The 23,266-nt window shown below is 48.7% G+C and overlaps 1 protein-coding gene across 1 annotated transcript in view; it reads right to left on the bottom strand.

Annotated features, from left to right (window-relative positions):
• LOC146194540 (putative thiopurine S-methyltransferase) overlaps positions 1-23,266 on the bottom strand; it is a 126,410-nt gene that overhangs the window by 76,430 nt on the left and 26,714 nt on the right. The gene's annotated exons all lie outside the window — the stretch shown is intronic.

The raw sequence follows: 23,266 nt of genomic DNA, 5'->3' as shown, positions 1-23,266 counted from the left end.
TACAAAAAGAAGCGGTTTAATGTTTGTGGCCAGAAATTTATCCTCAATTTCAAGAGTACCTATGGTGCAAATGAGCATAAGTATGTTCTTGCGTCTTGAAATGTAGGAAAATGCGACTAAGAGCAATAAAGAAGACGTGTACACACGAAGAGGCGTTAGAGATGGGCGAATGCTAGACGTACAACTATACCTGATGAAATATACCATTCTCACACAAAATCGTTCAACGCATCCGCCAACTAAGAAGTGTCATGATACATGCATGATGCCAACTTAATTGCAGTAATGTACCTTCCAGCTAGGCACGTTCCTGGTCCGTTAGACTCTGCCATAAGAAACTGATGCAATTACTTTTCTGACTACAATCTGGATTTCGCGGTCATGTTTCGTTTTTCCCCGCCCTAAATAACAACACGCTCGAACTTCAGCGCAGTTTTCTAGCACATTAAAGAGCGGAAAGCGGGGAAAGTTGATTTTGATCCACGATAAAATAGCGAAATAAATGAGGACACACCAAGGAAGGGATGACGCATGCGCTGAAGTGCTGAATAAGCCCCGTCTGCAACTGCTGAAATGGAGTGCCAAATGCCTTTCCTGGCCTCATGCACCTCGCGAAGTTTTATGTCCCAGCAAACAGGCACCTGCTTGCCTGTCCTGTAGATATCTATACTTGGCCACATGCCTTGCGAACCATATTTTACCTATGAAATGCCAGATGACAAAGTCATTATGTTTGCCGACTTCAGATAAATTTCCGTAGCAATGATCATGCACGTTGGACGTTTTCACCCCGTGCAAACAGAAACTAGCTCAATGAAAATAATTATTCGAAGCTGGGCAAGAGCGGCGTAGCGATAGTAAGATTTCTGCATGCAGTGTCATTGTGTGCTACATTTTTTACTGCTTTTTTAATCCGGCGATCGATGCAGGACACGCAGATCTACCGAGCCTCCTAGACTTCGGTTGTACATTTTGCGACGCTCTGTAAACATCTACAATTTGAGTAGTACTGACGCGTACGTCATCAATATTTCTGTAGCGATTGACTTTTAAAAACTGAACCTAGCAGTTATTTTTGTAATATAACCCCTCACCTGTCACTGAACGGCCCCAGAACGTTCGTACAAATACTTTGGCTATGAAAATAAACATTCTTTCAAAACTGTGCTGTACATACTTTCCAAATGTATTATTTCCTTTGCAATTTGAATATACACTCTAAGTAAGTGCAATATCAGGGCTGACGTAGCAACGACTACAAAATTAGACTTTCTAAAATTAGGGCAAGTCTAGGTTGGAAACTCTCTCCACACGCAGGAAACTCTTTTGGTGAAAGCTTTTGAACAACATTAACAACGGTAACACAAAAATTGATATGAACATATATTTAAAACGACTTTATTATCAGTCTAGGAGATAAGACAATTCCGAACAAATCAGGTCATATCAATGTAGCATAATTGCTTTTAGGTTTTCATTCGTTCCGCGCTCAATTTCAGATTGGAATTTACTCCCGGATGAGGAGGTCGTACCTGCGCCCAATATTTCACCTGCATCTAGAACGGTAGATGAATCTGCTTTACATCATAGGCAGTGTACTGTACTGTGAAACTGAGTAACAATTTTTTGTTGTGTGTTTCTCTTACACTCGGCACCGAATTGTTTTCATTGTATGGTTAAAACGCCAGTTCGAAATTTTTTGATAGTATGCTTTCGCTTTATTGCTTGCTTTTTCTTATTGCTTGCAATTAACCCTCTGCGATAACGCCCAGCGGGCGCTGTAGGTAATTGTAATAAATAAATAATAAAAAAATAAACCGCAGCCGGAGACACAAATCGGCCATTGTACTGCACTGGGGAGCCTGACAGATGTCTTGGAGACGCATGCACTCTTGTCCGGAGGAAGTCGTCAATTTCATCTCGTCGCTTGCCGGGACAGAGTCATGGGGTGCCAATGGCGAAACCATGCAAAGCCGATACACCTGCATTGACAATGATGGCAGATGTGTTCAGCCTCACCCCAATTGAAGCAAGGTGGTTGGTTGTTACATGTCCTCCAGGCTCCGCATTTACTGGTGCTTAAGCCAGGGGCCAAGTGGCGGCGTTCGGGTGCAGCTTGTTCGCGTCGAGAGGTGTTTGGTATTTCGAGTCGTGGTGAAGGATGTCATACGGCAGGATTAGGATTAGGTTTAGGAATAAAGGTAGGATTAGGATTCTCAAGCGCCTCCTGCATTTCGTCATGACCGATGTCCTCAAGTGTCCCTACTTGAGGTTGTTTGAATGATGGAAGCAGCCGGCGCAGTTCTTCCCGAACGACTTCGTGGGTAAGGACTTGTAGACTGTCTGCGCTTGTAGGTGATCCATCGTAAGGGCTTCCAACACCGCTACAAGTGGTCGGCTGTATTGGAGCACGCGGGCTTCAATCTTCCTCTCGATGGATGACGCTTCTTTTTCTACTTCGGCCAATGTCGTCGGCGGATCCCTAGCAAAGCTTGCAGAAAGCGATTCCTTCACACCTCTCATTAAAGTTGCACTTTTTATTTTCTCGACGTAAACAAGGCCAGACTCATTTGGAAGCTGAATTATAATATGGAGCAAAGCCTCAGCTCTTTCGTTTCGGGCAGAACTTCAGAAGGCCCTCAAAAACTCCGCCTTAAATGTCTCTCAGGCCTTCAAAGAAGTCTCATTATTTTCGAACCAGGTTCTTGGTCCTCGAAGTGCAAAGTAGACTTGCCTTAGTTTCGCATAGTCGTTCCAGTCTTTGAACCCTGCCCCGCGGTCGAAGATGTTCATCCAATCTGGTGCATCCTCATCCAGCTGTCCTTAGAAACATGGGGGGCTCACGAGGTTGGACAAAACCAAGGGTGCTTTCTGCTGTACGGGTGCCATCTTCGGGGGTATGTTACCATGTCGAGATAGAGTACCTCCACCAGATGTAACGTGGTAGTGACAAGGCCGCTGACAAGAAATGAGGAGTCTTGGAGTGCTCTGAAATAACTGGTTATTGAGCTGACGAACGCCCGGAAACGAACTTAGCAACTTGGCGTCGGCGATAGCGACGAACTTGCTTGCTGGCCCGTCGAATGCCCGTCTCACTCGTCATCGCTCAGTTTAAATGCGGAGTAGAAACATCTAGATAAAACAGCGAACAGTAACTAGCATAACCGAGAACATTATAGAAATACAAGCGTGTGGCTTGAATCCTTTGAGGTACATCTGCAATCATCTGCCATAATAACGAGGAGTTCAAGTTTAAGCGAATCGAGCGAGTAGCTAAGCGTAACAGATATGCCTGGACTCATTTGCCCGCCGCTGCTGCGCGGGCGAACTCTGCCGCAAATCATGATGACCTTGACGGGGTACCACCCAGGTATAATGCGTATCGTCTTCATTCCGCAGGCGAAAACTCTAGGTTTCGACCAGGTTACGGAAGCCAATATGCAACGTAAGATAGAAGAGTGGGAACGTGAATCAGCACGTAATAACCGCTTGGCACGGCAGAAAGGCATAGAGAAACATACTTGCGTAAAGAGCGGACACTTGAGCCGCTTTGCGGCCTAGCAAGTAAGGGTCTAACCACCCGCGGGGTGGCGTAGCGATGTTCACTTCCACTTCACCTCAAAGGTAGGTAGCCTATCATACGTACACCGGCTTGCATCAAAGCGTATCCTTTCCTTGCTCTTTCCATATATATGCTGATGCTGCGCCGGTCATGTGCCGCCGGGTACGCCACCTCACCACGCTTTTCAATGCGTCGCCTCGTTTGACCGGTAACCTGTTTCCTTTTGTCTGAAGAAATAATTTTGTTGTTTCTTGAGCTAAGACAAGTTGTTTTTTGTGCAATTGTGCACGTATAGAATAGGAGCCGTGACGCACTTTTAGTGTACAGTTACTGTATGTTCTCTCGTCATGTTTGTCTGAAGAGCATGTGCATTCCTTACATTGCGTAGTTTTCTAAAATCACCCTTGACGCCTATGGTTATCACTCTTAACGCCTATGGTTTAAGACAGAGAGGTTTTCGGTGGCTCAAATGTATCTTAACACAAATTTGTATTTGGCGGTACAAGAACTGGTGTACTGCGCATTCGGGATCGTTTTGTGAATGGTGTATACTTCGCTGTATTTGCACAATGCGTGCGCTTTTTCCAAATTCGTAAGCACCATTTTTACATGCCGAATTTCTCGTCATGGCTAAAACCATTCTCATTGAGGTCTAAAAAGCACTGCTGCCTGTTCGTGGCCTGCATTGCGATTACATCTGCTGCTATTAGTCGCATACAGTGGAGTTTCTGTCCGTGAGAGCGCAATTTTGTCCGTGATCATGAGTATAAGCATAGCATTGGGACACTATTATGCATTCAGTGTGTTGTGTTTAAATTTCTGAACAGCCTTCTGATCAAAGCTGATTTATAGAAATTCCACGCGGGCTGTGCCTGCATTTTGCTCCTTAGTTATGTCTGCCCGTTCAAAACTCCTTTTATGTTGTTCTCACGGGTGATGGTTTAGAGGAAAAACACACAGCGGGTATACAATTTTGTTTTCATTGTGACACTGTGCCGCGTCGTTCACCAACCTTCAATCCTGTTGCTCTTTGTGACATGATGTATTTTATAAAGTGTGTGATCCAGTATTCTTTCTGTATCATTCATTAAGTACGCAAGAAAATAAACGTTTTTGTATGGAACCACTGCCTGCTTGTGTGTCACTGAGAAAGGCAGCTCAATAACAGCAAAAAATGACAATAGCAACAGTTCTGATCGCGTTATTCTAACCTGCATGAGCTAAGTAAGGCACGCTTACGTTCTGCGAGAACCTTGTCGGCATTTCCAGTAAAGAGGTTTCGATCGGCGACCTTAACACGTCCGTATGCATGGCATCGTTAAAGCACTTGCGCGCAACTCTAGACGATGCAGTTGAATATTCTAACAGTCAAAGGTAAATCAGAATTGAAAGCATTTCTATGGAAATCGAAACCGAAACAGAGCAAAAGCCTGCGCCTAAAATCTCGGAGGACGAAATTGCACTCTGACCAGCCGCTGGGTGCGCTGGCGCAGCTCGGCCGCAGGGCCCTAGAAGTGTCTGCTCTTAACGTAAGTATGTTTCTCTATGAGAAAGGACAAAAGCCAGATAAGCACTTCACTGCCGCAGCTGATATGCCACTGCAGCAGACGCCACGCACGCAAGTCAAGCGTTGGAAGCCTCTCCGCAGCCGCGTCTCGACAAGCAAGATGCAGCCATCATAATCAAGCCTAAAGGACTGCTGGATCTCAGCACATTCAGGGGAAGCAACACTCTCGGAAGTTCCTTGCACATGGAAGCAGGCATTAACAACACGTCAGCAGCGCTCCGAGTTTAGCCCATTTAAGAACAAAACATCATCGCCGTCGGCATGCGAGAGGCCGAAATAATCAGAAAGATCCTCGCAATTCAAGAACCTAAACTAGGGGACACAGCACGCGCAGTTTACTCCTACCTCCGGCCCTCTGACGACACATGTAAAGGATTAGTACAGGCGGACCCTAGGGTTTCCAACGAAGACATCATGGAAGCGCTTTGCTCCCCCGACGCACCAGTGATGAGCGAGAGAAAATTAGGTTCCGTCCACATAGGGGCCGTCACTTTCGAAGGAAGGAAGGTACCTTTTCACATATTGTACTACGGTGAGGCACTTCCCGTGTACCTGCACAAGAAAACAACACCAACCTGTTTACTGTGCTGGAAACGTGGACACCGGGCGGATGTCTGCCCTTGCCCTGCGCAGTTACGATTTCCGGAATGCAGGCAGGACGATATTCAAGAAGCCCATGACTGCCAACACAAGCGCACGGTGTACGAAGGCCCACATTCCCTGGGGTCGATTCCATGCACGTACAAGTACCGAAAATCAGAACCAACCAAATCCAAGGACGGTTAAGACAGTCACCAGTCCATGGCCACGTTTTGAGACCGCTCCAGCCGCAGATGCAGATCTAGCAGCGGAGACCGGCTGACCCAACAGGCGCAGTACAACAGCAGCAGCTCCGCACCACACGGCTCACGGTCATCAAGCAAAGGTCTTGGCACTACCGACAAGGCGTCGCACCCCACAGGCAATCGTCCAGTTGAGAAGACAACAGTACCCCATTACAAGGACCAGCGCAACGAAGGCAAGGTGAGCTGGGCAGAAGCAGCTGCCTCCTCCCCCGAAGCGTTGGCTTTCAAGCAACTTAAAGCAGAGATCGAGAAACTAAAGTCAGAAAATAGGAAACTTAGAGCAATTAGGCATTGCAGCCATCCCAAAAAACACATTACCTCATGGACGCTACAGGCATGTCCGATGGAATAGACAAGGAAGAGGTACGCCCTCCGTACACACAGCCGCTAAATACTAGCACCCCCGAGAGGCAAACTGCACTAGAGAAGCCACTGCAGATGCCTATACTACAGGTACCGCAACAGCAGGCAGCAGCCCCGCAGGCACCCATGTGGCAATATACAGAGAATACCGAAACATAGGACCGCATTACCCGCTTGGAAAACACAGTTCAAGATCTCAAGAAGAACTACAAATTATGATCAAGACAAGAATTAAAATCATGTTAGAATCAGTCATCAAGTCCATGATGGAAAAACTTGAACAAGTTCTAATCAGGGTTCAAGCGCAGGAGAATAAAATGGACCGAAAAATTCAGGAATTTTTTAAAGTTTCTCACAAGGGCACAAAACTACAGGGCGAAATGGGAAATTTTCGCCTAGTCATCCGCCAACTTGATAAAGAACCTGATGATGCACCACAGGATCTGACACACCTTTCTAATCCTCAACATGGCGCCACAACCAAGACCTAAACTCACCATTCTACAAAGCAACTGCAGGGGACTAAAGCGTAAGAGGGAAACATTACAACGATACATGGACTCTTATTCTTATGCGCCGCAAATGATAGCCCTGCAAGAAGTTAATTTGGCGGCTAAGATCACAGGATATTCAATACATCAAACAAACCCCTCGACATGCATTTTGATCAACAAATCATGCACATCTACCGCTGTAGACCTTGATCTACACAGCGACATTGAATATACCTTCATAAAGTTGCTACCACAACACCGAAACAACAAGGGCACCTATATACTCAATATTACGGTGTAATAAGAAAGAGGTGTTTATTTACAGTGCGGAGGTAGCGGGACAAGATGACAAGTCACCAGAAACCAACGCTTCTTCCTCCTCTTCTGCTACACCATCATCATCCTTCATCGTCGTCAGTAGCGTGACATTTCCCCCCTACTCAGACGAAGCCCTCTGGGTGTGGTCGTTAGTTGTGCGAGGCTGACACGGCTTCAAGCGGGTAACATGACATAGTTCGGTTTTGGCAGACCGACGACCTGATGCTGTCAGGCGGGCTATTGCATACTTTGAACCACTGATGCGTTTGACAACCACATGTGAGCCGTCATAGTTTTTTTTTTTTTTTTTTTTGTACGCAAACTTGCCATAAGGCATATTATATAAACTCATGTAAATGGTTTTCCGTGAGGAACCGGAGCAGGCTCCCGCTCTTAGCGTTGTCGGTGAGCCATTTAGAAAAGTCATCTTCCCTTGTTGTGGTTAGACCCACTTCGCGCAGAATCTTTGTCCTTGATTCCCTTGTCCCTGCACAAGTCCATAGCAGGTGGCGAACATCCACTTCTGCAGCTGGTGTGGAACACTTTGGGCATGTGGTTGGTACGATTTCAGCTTGCGATTCCCATCGGCATTTTACCGAAGGGGTAAGGGCCGCCCCAGCTCTTATCCTTCTAAGGGAAACCTCCTCCAATCTCGTTAAGTTACGAGGGAGTGGGAATGTACACGGGGGAATGAGGGCACGTGTACTTTTCCTTAAAGAGGATGCTAAAATGGAAACAGCGGAACGGGCATCGAAAGGGAGCCTGGTGGGGGGCGCATTAGTGTGTGGAACTTCGTGTGTGAGGTGGTCAACTTTTCTCTGCTCAGCGTTCTCAGCATTGTCTTGTGTCCAATGTATCTGGATGCTTATCTTTGTTTTTTTATTGAGTGCGTGGATTTCCTGGGTAACAAATAGCGTCTTCGTCACTTTCTTTAGTTGTTTTATGGCGGCTAAGGAGTCTGTATAGATGTGGGCTTCTGTTATCGAATCTATTTTATTTATGGCCTCCATAGCATCGCGGATTGCATAGAGTTCCATCACAAGCGGGTCCGGGTATTCTAAAAGATATTCTTTATGTACCTTTAGTTCGCTGTGTGTTGGACTAGTAGCTGCTGTTCTACCGCCATTTTCTATAATTGATGCGTCCGTATATGCAATTAAGGTACCTGGAAGTGCATCAACCAGAGGTCGAGATGCCAGCTTTTCTTTGCGACGAAGCCGAGTGGTCTTGTTTGTCGTGATAGTAGTGAATTCCCAAGGAGGAGGGTCAGCCATTGGTGGTGTTCGAACTGCCACTTCGTTGTACAAGGATGCTATGGGCGTAACGTACTTTCGCTTCATATCCCTTGTTGCCTCTCGTTGTTCAATTAATTCTGTCAACGTATTTATCTGTGCAAACTCTTGGAGAATAGGGATAGGGGTAAGTTTTGGTAAGGCCGTGATAGTGCGCATTGCGTTTCTATTTATTGTTTCCAATTTTGCCCATTGCCGCCTCGTGAGTCTTTGGAATTGGGCCTGGTATAGTATCCTCGGCTGTAACACTGATTGTACAAGACGTCTTGCCATGTCCGCTCGAGCTCCTCCTCCCCTAGACGAAATGCGTTTTATCAAGTTTAAGGAAGTCGCAGCTACTTTTTTCACCTTATGAAGCCATTGTGTTCCTTTGCCGGATTTGTGAATTTCTAGGCCAAGAACTCTCAACTCGTCCACCTCTTCCAGTGCCTGATTTCCAATCTTTAGGGAGACTCTTTGCGTTGCCAATTGTTTTCTTCCATTCTTGTTGGCAACATGAATGTAACTGGACTTTTGAGGTGATAATTCCAGGCCTGCACTTTGCACGTACTCATCTATGGTATTTAAAGCCTCTTGCAGATGCCGATTCTGTCTGTCAATTTGTTTATGAACAGACCAAATCGTGACATCATCTGCGTATATCATGAGCCCCACTTCTGGTATTTTAGCTAATTTCCACGCCAATGGGATCAGTGCGATATTAAATAATAAAGGTGCTAACACTGACCCTTGTGGCACGCCTCTGTTCGAGGTGTAATTGCCAATTTGTTTTCCGTTTATTCGGATAGAAAACGTCCTGTCCTTAAGCAGATTATGTACTGCTTTTATGACCTGCAAGGGAATGCCCATACATTCCATGTTGCTAAGAATCTTGGCATGTAACACGTTGTCGTATGCCTTCGCCATGTCGGTAGCCACTACAGTGCGCACTAGGTGGCTATAAGGCGACACGTGTATGACCTCTTCAGCGAGCACAGCCAGTCCATTTTCTGTCCCAAGGTTTGTTCGGAACCCAATTTGTCGAGCATGGTATTTTTTATTACTTTCCAACCACCATGACAGGCGGGTGGCTATCATCTTTTCATAGATTTTGCAAATTGTGGGTGTTAGCGAGATAGGCCGCAAAGATTCTAGACTTGTGGGAGGTTTCCCAGCCTTTGGTATTGTTACCACCACCGAGTGTTTCCAGCCGAGTGGAATGTCTCCTCCTTGCCATACCTCATTTACCACATCCAACAAGCCGTCAACTGCGGCTCCTTCCAAATTCTTGAATACTTCATAAGGAATATCGTCATGTCCAGGCGCAGTTTTACCATTCGCTTCTTCTATAGCAGCCAATAACTCCAATTTGGTAAATGGTAATGTTATTCCTGTTTTATCAACCGCATCCACTGTCGGTGAAGGCGCCGGATAATGTGCGCGGTTCGGGAAGAAAAGGGCAGCAGCCTGATCTGCAAACTCTTCTGGTGTAAGCTGTAATGCGAGTCTAATACTTTCTGCATGATCTTTAACCTGCCGCCTCTTTTCCATGCCATGGAAAGTCCTCCAGAGGGCCTTGTTAGTCGTTCCTGAGCCCAAACGACTGCACCACTCATCCCATCTCCTATGAGTCAGCTGTTTTTCATATCGGCGTGCCTGTGCCGTCACTCTGTTTACCTCAATCCTTCTTTGCACGTCTTCAGGATGGCGACCAGCCTGTATCTCGGCCCGCTTTCGGCGTGCCCAAAGTTTTAGTAGGTGCAGGTCGGGAGTTGGCTGATCTTCGTTCACTGTAGTTGTAATGGTGTGATCCTTGAGTACCGTTTGAAGGGTGGTAACGAGAGTATTCGGGCTAACTGAATGCGTTCGAGTATCCTGCCGTACACCATCCCAATGTGTAACAGACGCTTTCTTTCGAATTTTCTTCATATGTCCCAAATTAAGACCAATACCAATGGGGACATGATCACTACCCCACGCATCTAATTCCGCCTGCCATTGCGGTGCACCAGGGCCCTTCCACCACGTCAAGTCTGGTGAGCGTGTTTGTGTTGCAGGTAGTGTTGCGACTCCTGGATGATTTAGCAGTGTAAATTCCATTTCTGTGAAGGCAGTATGAACTTGATCACCCCTTTTAGAATCATAATCATATCCCCATACGGTGTGCGGAGCGTTAAAATCTCCACCGATTAGTATCGCAATTCCAGGGTATGAATGGCGAATATGCTTAACCCATCCAAGATTAAGCACTGTGTTTCTTGGCCGAGCGTACATGGACACTAATATAAGGGGCGTTTTGTTCGGACGCGTGAGTACAGCAACTACTTCCTGCTGAGTGTTGCACCACTTGCTCAAGTCAAGTGGCGTTTGGGGAATGTTGGCCCTAATGTAAACGGCAGCTTTTCCTGGTGTTTCGGCCTCTGCTCTTGCTCGTTTATCAGGGATAGAAGGACAATGGTACCCTATATATCCTGTTATTGAATATAACCTATTGTGCTCCTGTATCAAGAACGCCCATGAATGTAGCTTACCGTACAATAATTTTGTATTTATTTCCCCAACTTTATTACAGAGCCCTCTGCAGTTCCATTGTGTAATCTGTTGCCACTTGTTTCGGCTACTTCTATCCATGATGTAAGCTGCTCTGAATGAGGTGTGTCAGTTGCGTAAGCGTGTCCAGTACCGCCTTCCAAATAGGTATGTTATCGGCAGGTTTACAATTCGGAGCATCCACTAACCTTGCTGTCGTACTGCCTGCAAGCGTTTCTTTCTGTTTTTCTGAGCTCTCCTTTCGTCGTTGGGCTATATGTGCTTTCTTTTGTCGCAGCTGTGCAATTTGTGCTGAAAGCATCGCAATTTCTTTTTCTATTGCATCCTGCTGGCTTGTGCAGTCTTTAAGGTCCGGAAAATCATCAGTAGTGAATGCCACTGTGCTCCGTTTTGTGCGTCGTCCATGTTTTAGCGTAGAAGCAAAAGATGCACTGTTCTGTGCAACCACCTCAACAGGCTCTTCTTCTAGCGGGTCATCAAACAGCTCTTCGGCCAGAGTTGCAAATCTGTTTTTAACCATTAACGGTGCATATTGTTTATGTCGTCCAGCCCTTGCTAATTCGAGCTTTCGCTTTTTTGTCGGACACTGAGATGAAGTGATATCGTGATCATCAGATTTGCATAGGCCGCATTTGAATTTCGCTTCTCCAGATTCAGTTATGTATTCGGGGTTAACTCCATATGGACAAAATTTCTGCATATGACCTTCTCTGTAGCACCTGTAACAGTGAACCGGTCTAGGTTTGTACGTTTTGGGTCGCACAATGCGGCCATTGTAGTAAAATCTGTCCGGAAGAGTATCTGGTCCCTGTAATGTGATGAGAAAAGTGCCTCTGTTCCCCATACGACGTGCGGCTAACACAGTATGTGTTCCTGATATTAGGTCTCTGGCCACCGTCTCCGGGGAATCTTGTAGGTCTAGGTCATAGAGGACACATCGCTGAGTATTTGGACCTGACGCAAAATACGTCTGGACAGGAAGATACTCCTCTGTCGTGATTGGAATCTGTGTTACTGTGGTCATTTTGCGTGCATCCTCAATGGTGGCTAAATGTACTGTGACAGTATTAGATGCCCTGTGGCTTACAAACCCCTGGTAACCTGTGGTACCAAGCGCTGCGTCTATTACTCTCTGCATTGTTCTGGTGGGTATCTTAGTGATATCAAACTGCACTGTAGGTCTGATATGCACTCTGAAGGATTTCTGCAAGGCTGGTGTTGGATAAGCGGATGCTAGCTTATCAGGGGCGGCCCTTACCTTCTTTGCCGGTGGTGTGTTGACTGGTGGCCCAGGTAGTTTGACCAGCCGGGGTGTCCGTTGAGAAGCGTTAGTGACGACTTCCTGTTGCACATCCATAGCCTGATGTGTATCGTTTAGCTCGGGTAGCGGCCCGAGCGTTGTCCTCGTATTCGAAGTAATGTCTACGTTGCTCTGTGGCCAAGTGCTAGCTCCAGGTAAAGGCTCGTTACCGCAGCCTGCCGTTGTGCTTGCAGAAGTCACAGCGACTACCGGAGGGTCCATTGGCGTCCCCATTCTTGCCATATTATCAGAGCTGCGGCTCCGCGGAGTCCCAGTAGGCCTAGCAGCATGGCCGCGTCGGCATTCTGCAGCGTCTACCCGGAGGGCTGTGTCCTTGATGCTCTTCTTGCCACGCACGGGTTGTTTGGCCTTTATGCTCTTCTTCAAGAGTTTGATGGCCGCTGTGTGGGCGCGGACTGCAGACGTAGTTCGAAATCTTACTGGACACGATGTAGCCACGGTGCTCAGCGACACGTCTTCCAGCCGTCATAGTTGGCCAAGAGTTTTTGATGTAGACCGCAGCGCCGAACTAGATGTCACAACCAGACTAAATCAGCTATGGAGTACGTTACACGCCGGTGACTGGCATCGTACCGTGCTTTGGAACGTTCTTCTGAAGCACCAGACCATAAGCAGGCGACTCTCCGAGCTTCTTCGCCGAGACAGAGGGTCTCAGCCAGGCCGGGATCTTCACGGCTTGAAAAGGGCAGGATAGTATTCAGGAAGTAGCGTGGCGGTCTGACATACAGCAGGAAGAATGAACTGTACCCAGTCGTCTCATGCGTGGCGGTATTAAACGTATACGTGATCAAGGGTAGCATAGTGTCCCAGTCCTTATGCCCTGCATCCACATACGTGGATAGCATGTTTATAAGCGTTCTGTTTACGTGCTCAGTCAAGCCATTTGAGGATCGTATGGCGTCGAGTGTAGGGAAGTTACGGCGCATAAACGCATGAGATTTTCAACATCAGCAGTGAATTGTCGGCCCCGATCAGTGATGACAATTCGTGTCGGCCCGTGTCGTAAGATGACTGAGTGCAGCAGGAAAAGCGACACTTGATGAGTCGTGGCAAATGGAATAGCGGCGGTTTCACAGTAACGTGTGCGGTAGTGCGCGCAAATTACAATCCGGCGATTTTCATCCAAGGACTTCGGAAACGGACTTACGATATCAATGCCTACTTGATCAAACGAAGCTGTCAGAGCCTTCACAGGCTGCAGCAAGCCAGATGGAGTTGCAGTGGTACGTTTGTGGCGTTGACGTTGCTTGCAACTGGCAACGTATTGTTCAATAGTGAAGCGCATTATGGGCCAGTATAATCTTTCTTGAGCACGGTGGAGCGTTTGAACTAATCCCAAATACCCAGAAAATGGATCATCATGCATGACACGCAATACCGCCGTGCAAAACATCTTGGGAACTACGAGTAGGTATCGCTGGCCGACAGGCGAATAACTTTTTTTCCATAGGAGGCCATCACACTTAAAAAAACGGCTTGTAGCTGCGCTGGCTAGGGAGGCGGAAAGAAAGGCTGCAGACTTCTATCCCTTTCCTGTTCTATTTTGAAAACATTCTTGTCGGGGAATGCTGCCTCGAGGGTCGATATGTAATTGTCGAAATCATCACTGTCAGATCCAGTCTTGGCCATTGGCATCCTAGAAAGACAATCTGCGTCTGCATGACGCCTCCCGCTTTTGTACACCACAGCAGTCACATACCTGTACCAGGAGGGCCCAGCGTGCGATGCGACCAAATAGGTCTCGAAGGTTCCGCAGCCAACAGAGTGAGTAATGGTCAGTTACGATAGTAAATGACGGTCCGTACAAATAAGAACGGAAACGCTGCACAGCGAAAACGACAGCCAGGCATTCTTCTTCGGTGACTGTGTAGTTTCCATCTGGCTTGCTCAGGGTGCGACTTTCGTACGCTATAACATGCTCTCGTCCATCGTCCCGTTGGACAAGGACTGCACCGAGACCGATTCCACTAGCGTCCGTGGATACTTCTGTCAATGCAGTTGGATCGAAGTGACGTAGGATGGGTTTCGATATATTAAAAGAAACTTCAGTTGACGGAATGACGCATCGCAGTGTGGTGTCCAGTCGAAAGGGGGGGGTTTGTGCAGAAGGCACGTTAATGGTTAGGCAACGGCAACAATGCGATGTATAAAGCGTCTAAAATGCGAACACAACCCCAGAAAACTGCGCAACGCCTTCACTGTCTGCGGGTGTTGAAAAGACTCAACAGCGGCAGTTTTCTGGGGCTCCGGCATTACACCATAACCATTGACGAGGTGTCCTAGCACCAGCGTTTGGCGTTTTCCAAAGCGGCACTTTTTCGAGTTTAGAATTACAGTGGCGTTGTTCATACAATTCAAGACGCGTACTAGACGGTCATTGTGTTCTTGGAAGAACTTCCCAAATATGACAACATCGTCCAGATAGCAAAGACAAATGTCCCATTTTAAGCCGCGCAAACTGTGTCCATAAATCGTTCAAATGTGGCAGGCGCATTGCACAGCCCAAATGGCATAACATTAAACTCATAAAGGCACTCTGGCGTTACGAAGGCTGTTTTTTTTTATCCGCAAGGTCCATTGGAATTTGCCAGCAGCCTTCACCTTCGTCAGTAGAGTGACAATATGTAGAGTCCCCCAAACAACGCCGCGTAGGCTTTGGCGCTATTTTTCACAAAGCACTAAGAGAAGCTCAAACAGCTTCCCTAGCTATGTCGGCGACATTAAGGCTTCTAGCCCTTTATGGGGATATCCACCGCTTCGCTAACATGGCACTTACCTTACTTACTGACCGGCAGCATCCGACTGGAATTGGTACCAGCATAACGCGGGATACCTCCGCCGACCTCACTCTCGTTCGCAACGCCCGCAACTATGAGTGGCTTATTACGGGAGAGACCTTAGGCAGCGATCACTACGTGCTGCAGACTATCTTTGATAGCAACAAGCACAGCAAACCACGTGGGCAAGCCAAAGTGACGAACTGGGAAAAATTCAGAAAGGACCCCAAACTAGTTACATCGGAACAAATAAATAGTTACGAAGAGTGGGCGACATCCGTTCTCGACCTTAAAGAAAACCTCACAAAAACACTTGCACCACGGAGGACCACCCAGCTGTTGACAACAATCTCCTGCTCCTTTGGGAAGCTAGACGTAGTCTCATAAAAGGCTGGAAAAAGCGAAGACACAATCGAAAACTCATAATTCGATTGGCGAAGCTAACTACTCAAGTGGACCAATACGCATTGGACTTCGCTCGCACCAATTGGCTAAAAAGGTGCGAATCCCTCAAAGGTCGCCTAGACATCGACTACGTAAAACCTTCTCCGATGCCTAATTGATCCACCGAAATCGACGAGTGAACAACATAGAAATTTGCATCGAGCCTTACACAACTTTCAAGGCACGGATGACGAACTCGTGGATTAACACGCATCGCTATATCTGCACTTCGAAAGACGCAAAACGCTCAAATCTAGAATACCGGGCGAAACCGAACGAAGACCTAGATAAAGACTTCACTTTAGAAGAAATCATAGCAGCACTAAATGATATGCGCCGATGTATAGCCTCGGGACACGACAAAATTACTGTCGGACTTCTAACCAACCTCGGCACGGAGGCACTGCAGCAATGTACGGACTACGTTAAGGAATGCTGGCGCATCGGCATCATTCCACAGACATGAAAAACAGCCAATGTACACTTTATCCCCAAACCCGGCAAGAAATTCAGCATTGAAAACATAGGCCCCATATCCTTCACGTCGTGCACAGACACTCATAAAATGGGCAGTCCACGCGCGCCTCTATAATTATCTAGAGAACAATGAGCTACTGCCACACACGATGTTTAGATTCCGAGCCCATCTCTCCATCCATGATGAGCTTGTGCAACTCAAACGCGAAGTTATTGCACCAACACGCAGAAACAATGACCGACCACTTCTATCCCTCGATCTCAAAGGAGTCCTTGACAATGTCAAACATTCCACAATCCTTCAGAATCTCCAGACCACGAACTGTGGCCGGCGAGTCTACTCATACATCTATGATTTCCTTAAAGACAGAGCGGTCAACATCAGTTCAGCCCAAAACAAACAACGCAAGTGAATATGGGTACGAGAGGCATTCCGCAAGGGGCAGTATTTTCCCCTCTTCTGTTCAACATTGCACTCTGAAATCTTCCACTCCTTGTACATCAGATACAGGGCATACGACACACCCTGTATGCTGACGATACAACCATCTGGACAACCACGTGTAGTATGGGAATGATTGAAGATAAACTACAGACAGCGACAACAACTGTTCAGAATTATGCACAGCGTGTTAACTAACCTGCTCTCCAGAAAAATGTCAACTCCTAGTCTTCCGCCAGCACAAACATCAGGCCACGATCAACATCCACATTGACAACTCACCCATCAAAGAAGTTCAGACCGTCAAGATACGGTTTCTGTGCATCAATAACAAGGGCAACAACCACCTCGCCATCCAGAAACTCCGCCTCATGAGCGAGCAAGTCGCCAGGTTAATCACCAAAATAACAACGCGGAAATCAGGAATGCGCGAAGAAGATACCCAACGACTGGTGCAGGCTTTCGTCGTGAGCTGCATCGTTTATGCAGCACCCTACCTGCGTCTGAAGAGGTTTGGCGTCAAGAACCTCAACGTCATAATCAGAACAGCCTACACGAAGGCCCTGGGCCTCCCTATTACGACATCGACAGACCGACGTTTATGGCTGGGCGTCCGCAACACGGTAGACGAGCTTACAGAGGCGCACCTCACGGCGTATTTGGTACGACGCTTTACAGCTCTGACTGGCCTATAAGTCTTGACCGACTTAAACATCAATTGCGCCCGACAGCTAGACCCTAAAAGCGACATCCCAGCCTCATGGAGACAAAAATCAAAAGGAACTTCATTGCCAAGGAATATGCACCCAGAGGTTCACCAGCTAAGACGACAAGCACGAGTGGAAGCTATAAAAAGGCACTACGGCCGACGCAAGGGCGTGTTCTATGTCGATGCTGCGGTTCCTGAACGGGGAATGGCGGCCGTTGCGGTAGTGCACCAAAAGCACACAGTAGATGGACTAATATTGCCAATCCAAAACACACTGGCTGCGTAAGTAGTGGCGATTGGCCTAGCTGCGACACACACCAGCTCAGATACATTCTTATAGATTCAGAAACAACATATCGCAATTACCTCAGGCACAGGAGTAAACCGCTAGCAGCTAAAATCCTGCAAGATAGTTACACCCGTGGCTACCAACCCACGCATAAACACTTAGTAGGAGTACCAGGTCACCGCGGCATCCCAGGGAACGAGAGCGCACACGCCTTAGCCCGAGCATTTCTCCCCCGGGAACCCAATACGGATCTCGTGGAACCTCCTACCCCATTGCTAGCATACACTGAAATACTTCAGCGCTTAAGATTATCGCGCCGGCTCCACCGTCCACCGGCAAAGACACTAGACAAAGTGGAGTAGGTGCACTTCCGCAAGCTACAGACGAACAGTTTCAACAATCCACCAAGACTACACGCATTAGATCAAGAGGCATTTGACTCACAATGCAAATTCTGCGGGGAGAACGCGGACCTGTACTATATGATGTGGACATACCAGCAAAATAAAACAATCACTGTTTATAGCCAGCCAACGCCAAAGGGGTGGAGGCAGCTCTGACCAGCTCGGACGCAACGAGTCAAAACAAAAAGAACTCGTCGAAAGAGCGCGGACAGCAGCCTACGCCAATGGGGTTCCGGACTGAAGACTCCAACCGCCGCTGCAACCTTCTAAACATTTCCAATACAATATTTTACCGCCACCACCTGCCACAATAAGGGAATGATAAAGCAGCGTCTCATAATAATCAGCATGAGCAAAAAAAGGAATACATAAGTGATCCGCGCGCTAGATTCACAATGGTAAGATCGCATGCCGACGGCTGCAAAAAAACATGAATATTGAAGTAGTTGACGGCATAGGCGTCTACGTTGTCATCTTTCGGAGGCGCATAAACGGGGGCTTGTTAAGCAATGACGTATTAGGCAATGATGCATTAAGCAATGACGTCATCGTGAGGAAGCTCATTGCACCCAACAGGACCGCGCAGCTTCTTGTTGTGCCTAAAAACCTACGGCAGAAAAATCTGCAGACATTGCACAATGAGCCGACAGCAGGGCATCTTGGGTTTGCGCGCACAGTGCAGTGAATCCAGAAGTGCTACTGATCACGGTTGTCTGTCGATGTTTCTCATTGCATAAAAACATGCATGTGAGTGCCAGCGACATATAAGATGCCCCTGAACAGACCTCCTGGGCTACTAAACCCTATACACCCCCGCATAGGCCATTTCAGTAAATTGCGATGAATATCTTCGGCCCCTTTCCAACTTCTTCTACGGGTAATAAGTGAATCATCATGGCCACTCACTACCTTACCCGCAACGCCGAAGCGAAAGCCCTACCTAGTGGTAGCGCGGCAGAAGTTGCCAAGTTCATCGCATGAATTCTACTGCGATACGGCGTCCGCGAAGTACTCACCACAGACAGTGGAACACCATTTACGGCAGAGCTCACGCAGGCCATCTTAACCTTGTAATAGAAGTCAGCGACATACAACAGTGTGTAAGGTGTTTATTGGAGCACCAAGACCGTATGCAACGTCCGCAACCCAAAGCGACGGGGGTAGCGTTCGAACCAACAGCTTGCAAACAGTGCAGTGCCAACAAGGCTCCGGCTCCACTTCGTCTACCTCTTCGGGTTGGCACGCGAGCTGATGGCAATCGGGATTACTACAATACCCCCCGGCGGAAAAAGAGCCATCCTGGCGACTCATGGTGAGGTAAGGGTAGGGGGATCATAATACGGCTTGAGGCGGTCGACATGTACAGTTTCTCGGCCGCGGCGGCGATGATCTCGAGATGGGTTCAAGGGCTCTACTATGTAATTGACGGGAGAAGATTGTTCGAGAATGCGCTAAGGTCCATGATAGTGCGATAGGAGTTTGGATGAGAGGCCGGGTGCTAAGGAAGGCACCCAGAGCCAAATGAGGGCACCTCAGGGATATGAAGGCGCTGGATTTGTAGGGTACCGGTTATGCTTTTGTTGAGCCTGGTTCTCTGTAGTGAAGGAGCGCGCCAATTGTCGGCATTCTTCGGCAAATGTGTGCGCTTCAGACAGTAGAGTGGTCTCTGAAGCGTCGCGGTGGTAGGGCAGGATAGTATCCATGGTGGACGTGGGTTCGCGACCATATAAAAGAAAGAAGGGGGAGAACCCAGTCGTAGTCTGCGCAGCCGTATTGTAGGCGTACGTTACGAAAGGCAGCACGTGGTCCCAATTAGAGTGAGCGCTATCAACGTACATGGCTAGCATGTCACTAAGAGTGCGATTAAATCGCTCAGCCGTTCGTTTGGGGGTGATACGCTGTGGTGCTCCGGTGAATGATCTGGCACTGTTTGAGGAGGGCTTCGACAGAGTCGGAAAGACACGCACGTCCGCGGTCACTGATCAATTCTTTCGGTGCGCCGTGACGAAGAACGAGGCGATGCAGAATGAACGAAGCAACATCCCGTGCGGTGGCAGACTGCAAGGCCGATGTTTCCACGTAACGGGTTAGGTGGTGAACGGCTACTATGACCCAGCGCTTGTTAGCCGAAGTGGTCGGAAGCGGGCCATACAGATCGATACCGACACGGTCAAAAGGGCGGCTGGGGCAAGGCAATGGCTGCAACGGAGCGGCTGGCTGAGGGGGTGGATTCTTGCGACGTTGGAAGACAGTACAGGATAGGATGTATTGACGAATGAAGCGGTACATACCGCGCCAGTGTTATCTCATACGCAGTCGAGAATAGGTTTTCATGACACCTGCATGGCCGCATTGGGGATCGGCGTGGAAAGAGGCGCAGATTTCAACATGGAGATGTCGCGGAATCACGAGAAGGCACTTTCGCCCTGTAGGATGGTAATTGCGGCGGTATAAAATTCCATCACGAGTGGCGAAGTGGTGGGCCTGACGACGAAGTGCACGTGACGGAGACAGCTCTGCGCGCGTAGACAGGAATGTTAAGAGGGATCCATGGATCCTTCTGCTGCTCAGATTTCATGCTGGTAAGGTTGAGCGCGACATATCGTAGGCACAAACGAAGACAGCCGTCGAGTCGTTAGGAAGCGGCGAACGGGAAAGGGCATCATCGTCGGTGTGCTTGCGTCCGGATCGATAGATGACGTGGATATCGTACTCCTGAAGACGTAACGCCCAGCGGGCGAGGCGGCCGGAGGGGTCTTTGAGGGAGGATAGCCAACAGAGCGCGTGGTGGTCGGTAACAAAGTAGAATGGGCGACCGTAAATATAAGGACGAAACTTAGTAATGGCCCATATGATGGCCAGACACTCCTTTTCGGTCACAGAATAGTTCGATTCCGCTTTCGTGAGGGTACGACTAGCGTACGCTACGACATACTCGGAATATCCAGGTTTCCGTTGAGCAAGAACAGCGCCCAGACCTACGACGCTCGCATCAGTGTGTATTTCAGTCGAGCAGGCAGGGTCAAAATGGCGGAGTATAGGGGGAGAGACCAGTAGACGGCGTAGTGTACTGAACGCAGCATCACAGGCTGGTGACCAAGAGGAGAGGTTCGGGCCTCCGGCGAGAAGTTGCGTTAAAGGGGAGATGATACTGGCGAAGTTGCGGATAAAACGGCGGAAATACGAACATAGACCCACAAAACTGCGAAGTTCTTTCAAGAGCGTGGGCTTGGGGAAGTCTGCGACGGCACGAAGTTTGGTAGGATCCGGTAGAACGCCATCCTTGGATATGACATGACCGAGTGTGAGCTTGGTAGCGGCAAAGTGACATTTCTTTAAGTTGAGTTGTAGGCCGGCTTCAGTAAGGCACGTATGGACACGCTGAAGGCGCAGAAGGTGGGAAGAGAAATCTTTCGAGAAAACGACAATGTCATCTAGATAACAGAGAGACGTTTCCCATTTGAGCCCACTGAGAATGTTATCCATCATTCTCTCGAAGGCGGCGCGGGCGTTTCACAGTCCGAATGGCATCACATTGAATTCATACAAGCCATCGGGAGTAATGAAGGCTGTTCTCGGGCGGTCAGCGGAAGCCATCGGTACTTGCCAATAGCCAGAGCGCAAATCTGGCGACGAAAAGAACTCCGCTCCTTGCAAACAATCTAGCGCGTCGTCAATTCGTGGTTATGGGTAAACATCTTTGCGGGTTATCTTATTCAGACGCCGGTAGTCCACACAGAAGCGGATCGTGCCATCTTTCTTCGTCACCAACACTACGGGGGAGGCCCAAGGGCTATGAGATGGTCGTATGATGCCCCGTTGAAGCATATCGGCGACATTGTCACGAATGACGCGGCGCTCAGTGGGCGACACGCGATATGGTCGCTCCCGCAGGGGAGCATGAGGACCACTGTCGATTGCATGAGAAACGGTCAAGGCGCGGCCCAAGGAAGGCTGGGACACGTCAAAAGATGCACTGAAGCGCTGAAGGAGGGCGACTATTTGGTCCCGTTGGGCGGACGGAAGGTCGGTCGCGATAGCTTGATGAAGGGCGTCGACAGGAAGCTCATCACTCGTGGCAGCACAAGACGTCTGGGCAGTGACGCGAGGAAAAACTTCAGGTTCGGAGAACATGTAAGTGCGATCAGGGTCCAGCTCTTCAGTGTAGTCGAGGCACTTCCCGCGAAGAACAACCGTCGGGCAGGGAAAAGGGTTGGAAGCGTAGATGACACAGCTGCCATCAGAAATCGTTAGAACGGCGAAAGGAAGATGGAGGCAGTTATGGTGGGCGGAGGCTAGTTTGGGCATAAAGAGAACAGGACTAGGGAGGGCAGATGTCGAAATAAGGGGAGCGAGAACAGAAGAAAAGGGAGGAATGTCGGTGTCTGCAGCTACAAGGAGTTTATCAGGGCGCACAGGCGGGCCACACAGGGCAACATTACACACAGGGGAAAGCTCAACTTCAGCACGGGCACAATCAATCACAGCACTGTGAGTCGACAGAAAGTCGTAGCGAGGATGATGTCGTTGAAGCAGGCCTAAAGCACCACCATCTCGACGAGATACGTAATGTCTTTGATGCAAACTCGTACCGTGCACGCTGCCACAGGGGTGATGCGCTCTGAACTGGCCGTACGAAGCGAAAAGGCAGAAAGCGGCGTCGTGACCTTGCGAATTTTGTGGCGAAGGGCATCACTAATTACGGAAACGGCAGCACCTGTATCCACCAGCGCAAGAACGGGAAAACCTTCTACGAACACTTCAATGGCGTTGGCGGGAGAAGGCGGAGGACTTATAGAGTTCGTCCAACGCGCAGTTCTTGCCTCCGGAACTGCTGCATTTAGTTTTCCCCTTGCGTAGGGCCCTGCCGCCGGAGCATCGGCGAAATGGAACGTCGGCGAGGCGAAGGCGAACGGCGTGTCGAGTACTGAGCCCGAGGTGGAGACGATCCAGAAGAGACGTTGCTCAAGGGAGGCTCGGGATCGTAGTGGTATTGACGGACTGTGTTCTCAGGATGAAGCGGGTGCTGACGGCAAAAGCGAGCGACGTGACCCGGGAGCCCGCAAGCATAGCAAATTGGGCGATTGTCGGCGGTTCGCCATGGGTTCGTAATGCGGCGTCGCGGTCGAGGGTTCGGAGATTGAGGGGCCATGAAACGAGGTGGAGCATAAAATTTAGGGCCGTTCTGGTAAGACGATGTAGGAAGCGGACCGCGCGCTCCAGCGGTTACTTGAGCGTAAGTGAGTGGGGCTTGCACAGGAGCGATGGGAACACTAGAAGGTAGCGCTTCGGCGACTTCTCCTCGATAACTTGGCGGATAGCCGGCGATATGGATGGCGCGTTGGCCATCGCTAATTGCGAAGTGCAGATGGTCGGCTGAACTGGATGCAGGAGGGACAGCTGGCATGCAACTTCTTCGCGGATGAAGTCTTG

The sequence above is a fragment of the Amblyomma maculatum genome, chromosome 3 (assembly GCF_055883805.1).
Source record: "Amblyomma maculatum isolate TAMU_Amacu chromosome 3, ASM5588380v1, whole genome shotgun sequence".
Taxonomy (NCBI): domain Eukaryota; kingdom Metazoa; phylum Arthropoda; class Arachnida; order Ixodida; family Ixodidae; genus Amblyomma; species Amblyomma maculatum.
The sequence above is the reverse complement of the archived record's forward strand: the minus strand, read 5'-3'. Positions and strand labels throughout refer to the sequence as shown.